This window comes from Salvia splendens, unplaced genomic scaffold (assembly GCF_004379255.2).
Source record: "Salvia splendens isolate huo1 unplaced genomic scaffold, SspV2 ctg520, whole genome shotgun sequence".
NCBI lineage: Eukaryota > Viridiplantae > Streptophyta > Magnoliopsida > Lamiales > Lamiaceae > Salvia > Salvia splendens.
In genome coordinates, this window is record NW_024599176.1 from 980 (window position 1) to 12,864 (window position 11,885).

The window sequence follows — 11,885 nt, forward strand, 5'->3', positions numbered from 1 at the left end:
TGAGCTAGACGGGCTGGTTGTTTTTAAAAATATTCAATTGATTAATAACCTCTTTGTTGTTTCTTTTAATAAAAAGAGTCATTTAATTTAATATGAGAAAAAATATTATGGAAATAGATAAAAGATAAATCACAGAGTTTTTCTCAAGTTCTAGTTAATCACATAAGGTTGCATTCGTGTGTGAATAGTGTCTTTTGATGATAATCAACATCGAAAACAATGAACAAGTAATCCAAAATATTCATATACGAAGAGATCACAACCAAGAACAGCCCGAAACAGAGGCATCTTGGTGGGGGCGTCATGCTCGTGCTAACGACGTTTGATTTGTTTCTAGGTAAGGTAATTTCATAAATTCGAACACACCGAAGATGAAGGTATGAAAGGTTGTAAATCATTTTGGAAGGTGAATTCATCGTTCAACTTTCTTCCACTGGTAAGAACACAAACAACAAATATTAGTAACATAATAATCACACAAAAAAGTACGCAAATTATTTGAATATAAAAAAGTGCTATCTGTAAAGAGCAAGAACCGCACAATAACAAACTAAATTCAGAAAATTTAGTGATGCAATTGGAGAAGGCAGTGAATAACTAAGTGAGTTACGAACTAGCATATGACATATATTTATTAATTTATAGCCATGAATTCGAATTGTATCCATTAATTCTCTATTTGTAATGGCGCTAATGTTAAATGGTGCAACGAACAAATCAATTGTTAGGAAAATATATTTATAACCTAAAAATATCTTATTGGGTGACTTAGCATTGCCGACATAATAATATGCATTGTGTGTAATGTGTATCAACAAATTATACAATGTTTATTACATGGTATAAAATTCAAACATTTTCCAAAATGTTTATTGGTCCAAAGTGAAGGTAATTTTAATTATTTTCCCACACCACGGCGGTTACGTCATTTTTAGTCACGTATTTGAATTGGATGCAAAATTGAGATAATTTAACGATTTTCCCACACCACAATCGACGGTTACATTATATATTTTGGTGCATTCTCTTTGGCATCGTAACAAACATGGCAGCCACCAAGATTAAATTGGTCCAAAATGGTAGGTAATTAATAATTTCACTTATTCTAATTATAGAATAACCGTTTCAATAATCATTGAGAAAAAAATGGTTAGACTATTGAGAAAAAGGTGTACGTCCTATAGATAATTTTTTTGGCACTATTTATATTCCATCTGTTTTATAGTAGGAATTATTTTGCATTTTAGTATGTTCCATAGTAGTAAGTCATTTTCCTTTTTAGTAAAAATCAACACATTCTTTCACTACTTTATTCTCTTTTACTTTATTCTTTCTTTATCTCTCTACCTTTTTCATTTTCCTACCTTATTTTCTTTACTTAAATCATTTAACACAATTTTTTTTTAAATTGTGCGCCGAAAAGAAACGCTTCCACTACTGCTGAACGGAGGGAGTATGTATACATAAGTTATTTAATGATTTTACTTATTCTAATTAATAGACAATCATTTCAATAATCATTAAGAAAAAATGGTGAGACTATAGAGAAAAATACAAAAACCTTTTATACTGCCTTCACTTAGTACTAACATCGCCGGTTAATATGAAATCACGGCTACATCATTTTATTAACGGCATTAACATCCTCCCGATATTCATCGCCCTCGCCGCCGTCTCCGCCCTCGCCTGCTTCATCCGCAACGACTCCATCGCGAATTCCCTATCTCTCTACAAAACCCTAGAAATCCAAGAAATCAAAATAGATGAAAACCCTAATGACAAAGACTGCGATTTGTTCACTGGGAAATGGGTGTTTGATAACGTCACCCACCCTCTCTACAGAGAGGATGAATGCCGTTCTTGTCGTCGCAGGTCACGTGCCTGCGAAATGGAAGGAGAGATTCGCTTTACCAGAACTGGAGATGGCAGCCGAGAGATTTCTCACTGCCTAAGTAAGATTCAAAAATAAAAGTTCAGAGAAAAAAATCAGAAAATGTTGAATGTTCGTGTATTTACTGAAAAATATTTTCTGAATATACTATTTTTTTTAGGGAATAAATAAAAAGTATTGAAAGTTCTATTTACTGGAAAATAATTTCTTGAAATACTATTTTTTATGAAGAAAAAACAAATGCTAGAGCCACAAAACGGCAAGCTATTAATGATTGATTGTGGAATTTGGTTTAGGTTTAAACCAAGATTGTTGGTGAGAAGCTGAGGAATAAGAGGATGATTTTGTCTGGGGACTCGTTGAATCGAAATCAGTGGGAATCCATGATTTGTTTGGTGCAATCTATTGTCCCTCCAGCTAGGAAAAGCTTGAACAAGACTGGTTCTTTGTCCATTTTTCAAATCGAGGTTATTAATTTTTTAGATTTAATGATCAAATCTATCTCGACTTTCACTACCTTCATCGATTTCTTCTCGAACTTTGAATTGATCGGTTTCACTAACTAAAACGATCAACAGAATGACCTATATACGTGTGATAATAATGAACATTGGTTCTGCAGTTCTGCATTAAAAATTAGTTCTATTTTGATCAAAATTCTAGTATATAATTAATCAGGATAAATATTATTAACCTAATTATTGCTGTAATTATTTAGTCTTTCAAAATATAATTATTGCTATTCAAGTAATGTTTTCTGTCTGGATTAATATCTAAACTAGGGCTGGGGAAAAATACCGAAAATACCGGCCTTATCGTACCGAAAAAATACCAAATTTTGGTATACCATGATTTTCGGTATGGTATGATACCTTACCGAAATATTTCGGTAGTAAGGTAAAGGTATGAATTTTTATATACCGAGGTATACCGCGGCACACCGAAATTCGGTATATACCGTAATTTAAGGTATATACCGTAAAATATAAATATAATTATATATAAATTGATTTTATTATTTTTAAATTATAAAATCTATTGTGAAATATAAATATAATATGAATAAAAATATAGTATTTAATAAATTATTTAAATTATCAAATATAAATAGTATTCTAAAACTCAAATATTCAATTTTCATTGATGTTGAAAGCAAGGTATACCGCAAAAATTAGAGTATACCGAACATTTGTACGGCATACCGAAAATGAGGTACGACATCGGTATGAAAATTCTCATACTAAAAATAAGGATTACCGAAGTTCGGTATACAAAAATTTTGGTAAGGTAAATGTATGAATTTTTCGCATACCGAATTTACGGTAAGTATAGGGTATGATCGTTTCGGTAATTACCGTACCTACCCACCCTAATCTAAACATAATAATTCATTGTTTGTTTTATATATTTTTTATTTCGGTAATGCAGGATTATAATGCCACGATGGAATTCTACTGGCCCCATTCTTGGTAGAGTCGAATTCAGATGATCCTGATTCGTACAGCGTTTTGGATCGCATCATCATGCCTAAATCAATCCAAAAACATGGTAACAATTGGAAAAATGTGGATTACCTCATCTTCAACACTTACATTTGGTGGATGAACACACCCACCATGAAAATTCTGTAAGTTATATTCTCACAATAACTAATTAAATAAAACAATGAAGTTTGATTGAATTTTGGTTCGTCCCGCACATGTCAATTTGAATGATAAATCCCGAAGTTTCAAATTTTATTAATTGCCTCATGATATCATTTTTTAATGTAAAAAATCGATGCTAAATTGGTTAGAGTTTTGGGTTATCAATTAAAAGTGAGGTAAATGTGTAATGATGTGAAAACATGGATGACTAAAACGAAGTCATTTTGGGCTTAAAAAACTAAAAAATAATAGCACAAATTTGGTCAAATGGGATATTGAGAAATTTTGAAACTTCATGATTTGTTCTTCAAATTTTAAATGGTGTGGGATAAACCAGAATTTCATCAAAGTTCATGATTTTATAAGCAATTAACCCTTCAATTATATCTATAACGATGGAACAAGCACGGGTGGACAAGTGTAGTGTGAGGTCTGCTGAAGCACCCTCAGCCATAGTAATATATAACTTTATTCTCACTCCTGTCACATAAAATTACACTTCTTTAATGACATGATTTCAATGCTCAATTAGTAAAGCAGAAGATAAATAGATAGATGAAGTTAGCAGAGTATAATTAGTGGAAAATGTGGTACATCTTATGAGAGAGGAAAATGTGGCCAAAAATAGAAGCTGGACTATTTTTATGGGAGGTACGAAAATGGAAATAGTGTCGATTTTTATAGGACCGGTAGAGTATTTATTTGTTAAGTATTTTTTTGTCATAAAAAAAACTAATCTTCTGCCTCACCCTCGAAACAGGCGAGGATCGTTCGCCCAGTACTCTACCGAATATGACCAAGTTGAAAGACCGGCCGCCTACAGAAGCATGCTCGACACGTGGTCACAATGGGTGACCAAAATGTAGATCCAAACCGCACCAGAGTTTTCTTCATGAGCATGTCGCCTTCTCAGACCAAGTAATTAATTTATACTATAATTATTCCATCTAACATAATATGATGTAATTAACTAATTAATTATAATAGGGGCACGGATTGGGGCAGCACGGAGGGTGTGAAATGCGCAAAAGAAACGGCGCCACTTGTCGACACCGCGGCGGCACTGGACATGGGTGTGTACCAGAGTCTGTTTGCCGCGGTGGCGGATGTGACGGGTGCGATGAGAGTGCCTGTGAGTTTCCTTAACATCACCCGACTATCAAAGTACCGGAAGGACGCGCACACATCGCTGCACATGACCCGACATGGTAAGATTTTGACAGCCGAGCAGAAGGCGAATCCGGCGAAGTTCGTAGACTGCATACACTGGTGCCTGCCCGGATTGCCGGACACGTGGAACGAGCTCCTTTATGCTCGGATCATCTCCCATTCTTGACCGTTGACGGACTTCTAGTTTTTTTTTGTTAATTGTTACTTTCTCCTTCACGATGTTATACATTCTTTTTTAGTTTATCTAAAAAAATGTCATATTTGTTTTTAGAAACAATTCTCTTTCACATTAATATATAAATATATTTCTCTATATTTACCTCTTATAAAATCTCGTGTCATTATTAAATATGATACTTACCTCAGGAGGAGAGATTATTTAAAAAAAAAACTTGCTGTGATTGGGATGTAAAGAAATGAGATTGCAAGTAATTGATTTTTTCGATTTTGGGTATAAACTTGAGAATGCTCAACATAATTATTGCAATGCCTCCTTGTATAAACTGTGTTTTCGAAATCTGATAAAAGTTTATACTATGGATTAAGTGTGTATGGCTGAACAATCATGTCCCAAAATTGAAAATAGGAGTAAATAGTTGGGTACGTTTAAAGAATTTGTAGCCCAATTCCGAATTTAATTTTTGGGCTTTTAAATCAGTAGCCCAGAATAATTTCTTGGCCTAGTTTAAAATTAAATTGTTGAACCCAGATAAGTTAATTCTTTTCATAATAAAATCTTTGGATTAATTAAGGGAAAATGAGATGAAATATCCATAAGGAAGATTCCAGGGAAGAAAAAAAAAATTTGTTTTGACATCAAGTCTTAAGAAATCAATCTCCGAATTAATTGTAAATCAAATGATTCAAATCGAAAATGTGTGCATGTCTATCCCCAATATTCTTTTCATGCGAAATAAAATCTCATTTTATTTTAATTGACGTATGCGATTTAAATATCCATCCAATTATTTTTATTTTTAATAAATATACCAAACATTCTACTAAATCATTTGACTCATATTCCATTATAAAATTAATACTATTGTATGAAAAGCGGAACTCACATTTTACCAACTATTATCACTTTATCTAAATATATAATTGAATCATAACAAACTTACTGGACCAACTGAAATCGTAAAAAGTGTACTAATACATTTGTAAGTAATTGCCGTTTTGTAAGGATATGGAGTAGTTATTAGAAACACCAACTGAAATTGTGACTTCAGAATGAAAAATTATGAGACTATCCAACTTAATGAAACAGTTTAAATTTGAGTTACACAATGACACGTGCATTCTGTGTCGTTATCGTGTCAACATGATAACGACATGCCACGATAACAACAAACACGAACACGACTTGTTAAGAAAACTCCAAACACAAACACGACCCGCTACCCTCAAACACAAACACGACATGAACCTATTAACGACATGAACCACTTCGGGTCAACACGACACGATAACAACACATATATGACACGACACAATAACGACACTATAAATAATAATATTATAATATATTACTATTATTTCTAATTTTAAATTTTAATTTTAAAATTTTAAAATAAATAAAAATAATAATAATATTATAATATATTAATATTATTTCTTAACGTGTAACACGAACATGACATGAAGTTTTCGTGTCGTTATCGTGTCGACACGATAAGGACACGAACTCAATAAGCTTTGACACATACTCCCTCCGTCCGCCATTAAGAGTCTCATTTATGAGCGACACGAGTTTTAAGAAATGTTAAGAAAAGTGAGTGGAAAAAAGTTAGTGGAATAGGGGTCCCACTTGTATATATTAGTGTTAAATAAAATGTGGGTGAATGAGTTAGTGGAAGGCGGGACCCTATGACCATTTATGGTAAAAGTGAACCGGGACTCCTATTCACGAACGGACTAAAATGAAAAAACAGGACTCCTATTCGCGGACAGAGGGAGTACCCATCAATTTCGTGCGGGTTCGTGTCGTGCCAAAAATTGACAGCCTTGGTTCTATTCAACAATAAGATGTGAGTAATTAAGATAATCAATTATTGGTTAGGTTGTGATTTGCCAAAACATGTTGTTTTGTGTACATAATTTTACAGCTAAGAAAATATTTAAACATCGTCATTTAATTTTCTGTGTTCAAAAATTAAGGGACCGGCTAAATTTTATCAAATTTTATGATTTAAATATCTACTATTCCTATCAATAACGAGACATAGGAAGTAACATTTTTAAATTCATTTTACGAATTTAAAAGGTACCTTGATGTCGGGGAGTTATTTAAGTTTTCATTCCGACCTCTTCGTAATAATGTGTCCACTATAAGTGGACACTCTAATAGTCCCGCCCCTTTTTGTCCACAGTTCCAATTTTTTTATCCACAGCCTCAAAAATTTGTTTCCGCCACTATAGTGGATACTTCCAATAGCCCCAAGCTTTTTTCATTTATGTTAATTCAATTATAATTAAATTTATCGGACTATACATACTTAGAAGAAAACGGCTATACGTGAAGAAATTAAAATTAAACACTAAATTTTCGTCGTATTAAAGTACAAGAAAAATTATACAACGAAAATTTAATCTATTTAAAATGACAAAGGTGTCCACATTGCGCCGCCTCCCCTACGTGCCCAAACTTCTTCAATCAAATCGGCCTGGAGTGTGGTATGTGCTGTGGTCCTGCGCATAGCAGTGAAACGTTGGATCAAATATCTATTGCTATGTGGTACGCCCATATGGATCGGTGTGGAGGCAACACCGTGACTTGTACTTGCGCCCTCTTCTGGTGCCCAGCGCTCTGCCGCAAATCCTTCATCTTCTATTATCATATTATGCAATATGATACATGCTAACATAATATTCGCGACATCATCTTCGTGCCAAACTCGTGCCGGGCACCGTATAATGGCCAACCGCGATTGGAGGACACCAAAAGCCGCTCAACATCCTTCCTAGCACTCTCTTGTTTGAGCGCAAAATATTGTTTCTTCGGTCCAACCGGTTGGCGAATTGTCTTGACGAATACGGGCTACCGAGGATTTATCCCATCTGCCAAATAGTATCCCCTACTGTACTGCGTGCCGTTGGCAACGAAGCTGATTTCTGGACCCTTCCCCTGACACTCAGCGTTGAAGAGCGGCGATGACTGAAGAACATTGATGTCGTTGTTCGAACCTGCCACACCGAAATACGCATGTTAGATCCGCAAACGGTAGTCAGAAACGGCTTCCAGAATCATCGATGGATGTTTGCTTTTGAATCCAGTTGTGAACTGGCCTTTCCAGGCCACCGGGCAGTTCCTCCACTCCCAATGCATGCAATCGATGCTTCCTAACATTCCTGGGAACCCGTGGATCGAACCGTGCATATCCAGCAGTCTCTGACACTCATCAGGGGTGGGCTTTCGTAGGAACTCCCCACCGAATATTTCCCGGATCCCCTTACAAAACTGCCTAAGCACCGTTAGGCTAGTCGTCTCACCTATCTGTAGGTATTCATCGAACATATCGGCTGGTCCGGCATAGGTAAGCTGTCGGATTGCAGTGGTGCACTTCTGATGCGTAGACAGCCCGATCCGGCCAGCGCAATCACGCCTGAGGGTGAAGAACCGGTAACGCTCCGCCAAATTCGTCGTTATATGGTTGAAGAGTCGTTGCGACATTCTGAATCGCCGGCGGAAAATCTCGGGTGGATAACAGGGGTTATCCACAGAGTAGTCCGCCATTAGACGCTGGTGCGCTCCGCTATGGTCTCGTTGGATGGTCCGCCGATGAGTAATCGCCCAAGGGATTGTGGCCTCCTTGCGCGCCGCATCCTCTGGGGAGGCCTGGTGTTGCACCTCTTGAATCAGAGAATTCCACGCGTCATTCCACAAATTGTCCATTTCAGTCCACAAATTCTAGTGAGAGAAAGTTTGAGTGATGAAGAGTTGGGATGGTGTGAAAATAATGAATGGAATGTGGTGTATTTATAGGTAAATTAAATTGAATTAAAAAAATAAATTGCCCCGGACCGGCGCGCGCTAGCACCGCTCCACTATAGTGGATCCAGACTTTTTAATTGGAGCAATTTCATAATAAGTATACATAACACACAACAGAAATAGATTTATATATGTATATATATAAAGAAACAGAATAAGTATATGAAATTACAATGATAGAACTACAGAATATAAACTACCTAAGATCTATAAAAAAAAGAAACAGATAAGTACAGTAAAAGAATTGCAATGGTAAAAATACAAAATAGAGAAATACGAGCCTAGTAGTAGGAGAGAGACATGTATAAATATGTTAAGAAGCGATTTATTTGGGGATATAGTTGTACCACCTTGTTACGGGCTGGGGCTGGGGCTACTAGCCCGCGATCTGGCACCGCAAACAAATGCACAATCACAATAAGGATTGTTTTTATCATCTTTTTTGCAATGGCTCCATTGATAAGGTGCTGGATTAACTACTTTCATGCATTCCCCACGACAAAATTCAGGATCGTTTGGGTCACATTGAGTGGGATAATATTTTCTGCACACCGCTCCATGAACCACACAATCTGAAACGAATAAGAAAAACAGTCATTCAACTATAACTTGAGAAAATACACATTCGAATCGTGATGTTCCAAATGATAGAAATTTGGAATGTATATGACTATCTTTTGGTTACCCAATTAATATGATTCACTAAAGATTAAGTTTGTGCTAATGTGTTTTTAATTTGTTATGGAATTAAGTGTCGATACTATGTGAGATTTTCTATTTATTGAGGGATCGAATAGAAAATGAAAGAATATTATATTTTATATAAACATAAGCTAGGGTTATGGTCCTCAGACTTCAGAAGAACGATTTGATATCTCTATATTCTCTCTACAGACTATCGTGAAGAAGTCTTTGAAAAATCCATAACCGTTGTAAAGCAATTCTGCTATTCAATTCAATATGAATCAAGCTACACTTCAGCTTTACAGTTTCTTCTCCTTCTCCGTTGTTAGTAGCTAATCATCATACAGGGGTTTATAGAATTGTTCATTCAATTATTTCACATTATTAATTTTTCTTCCCTGCACAAATGAGTCTTTTGGTGAGGTACATTTTTGAAAAACTTATCTTATTGAAACGATGTCATATTGAGCATCGCCAAAAGGTTAACGAAATTTCAATATTTCTTTATTGTCTCATTTGTGTACAAACAACGTCGTTTGATGATGCCGCTCAATACGAAGTTGTTTCACTAAAAAAAAGATGGAGGAGAAGAAGATTAAAAAAATGTTTATTTTAATGTAATGATATTGTTTTGAGCATTACTATAAGACATCGCTTTATACGAATTTCACATGATTCTGATATAAATGACTGTTATCATATATCAACTTGATACCTGATGCAAGAGCAACGAGAACGACGATGAATAAAATCGACTTCAAAAATTTTGCCATTTTGAGGTTTTGAATCCTGTGATAGTATGAAAATGAGACTAATAATTAGTTGGGTTCTTTTTAACTATTGAGATTAGATTTGTTGGGATAGTAGAAGTGGAATTGGTGGCCATTCATATTTAGTATTGGGATTGATGGATATAAACAATTTTTAATTATTAAGAAAAATGCATGAAGTTATGGCCATTATCAATATTTAGTATTAGAATTGATGGATATAAATAACTTTAAAATTAGTAAAAAAAAGAGGGATGATGTTTGGATTTGTTCAAAATTAAATTCCAAAAAATCTGATCATTTGTTTGGATTTGTGCATCTAAATAATGCTTATGCTGCTTTTCTATATTTTTATTTTCCTCAAAACTGTTAGATTGTAAGGATTGTGCAATAAAAATCCAATTAAAGAAATAATGTTAATATATATGTTAATTTAAGAGTACTTAATAAATATGGAAAGAATGGTATTATTTTATTTTCCTAAGAATAAATTTAAAACTACTACATTGGCCATGTTTGGTTAACGGGAAAGTAAAGTTGGCAAGGAAAATGATTCTTGAGAAAATGAATCCCGGGAATATGATTTCTAATAACTTTACTTTCCCGTGTTTGGAAAATATCAAGATTTGAAAGTATATATTTAAACACTAAACTAAAAATATGCTTATCATTTTTATTTATAAAAAATAATAATACATACTCCCTCCGTCCCGCACTACTCACACTTATTTCCTTTTTGAGCGTCCCAAGTTACTTGCACTCTTTCCATTTTTAGTAAAAAATTTCACCTACAGCCGTCATTTTTTACTTTCCTATACACTCATTCCTTAATCTCCGAGCCGAAAAGAAAATGAGCGAGTAGCCCGGGACGGAGGAGTATTTTTTAATAAATTATTAATTACAAATGATAATAATTATATTATTTTATTTATTATTACGATGGATAGTTTAAATATGGATTATACATCATAATATATAATAATATAATAATAAATAAGATTATTATTATTATTATCATTATATTTACTTAATTTTTAATTGAATAAATTTTATTATTTAAAATTTCACTCAATTTTATTGTTAATTACTAATTTATAAATTAATAATTATTATATTATTATATTATTATAATTATATTTAATTATTTAATAAATTATTATTATTATTATTATAATAATAATAAAATAAATATTAATAATATAGTTATAATTATGATAATTTGAATTATAGTTATTTATTATCCTGAAATTAAGTATGGTTTATACTCTTAAATTATTTTAAAACATTGTAATAAATGATGATGATGATGATGATGATGATGATGATGATGATGATGATGATGATGATGATGATGATGATGATGATGATGATAATAATAATAATAATAATAATAATAATAATAATAATAATAATAATAATAATAATAATAATAATAATAATAATAATAATAATAATAATAATAAACTGTACTATATTGCATTAATTATGTAAGAATCCTAAAACTGGGAAAAAGAATACCTAAGAAAAGTTAGGATTTAGAATCCTGGAAAGTTGTACTAACTTTCATTGTTTCAGGATTTTGATTACTTTCCAGTTTGATTAAAAACGGAAACAAACACAGGAATTTTAAATTTAAGAAATCAGATTACTTTCTCAGACAGAATCAGATTAATAACTATGGAAAGAATGGATTTCATAATTATATTTATTGTGTAGTGATTCGGTTTGAAATA

At 33.3% G+C, this 11,885-nt stretch overlaps 1 pseudogene; it reads left to right on the top strand.

The window, feature by feature from the left end:
* The first annotated feature begins 1,603 nt into the window (after nt 1–1,603).
* Nucleotides 1,604–4,873, top strand: LOC121790454 (annotated as a pseudogene).
* Nucleotides 4,874–11,885: the final 7,012 nt, after the last annotated feature.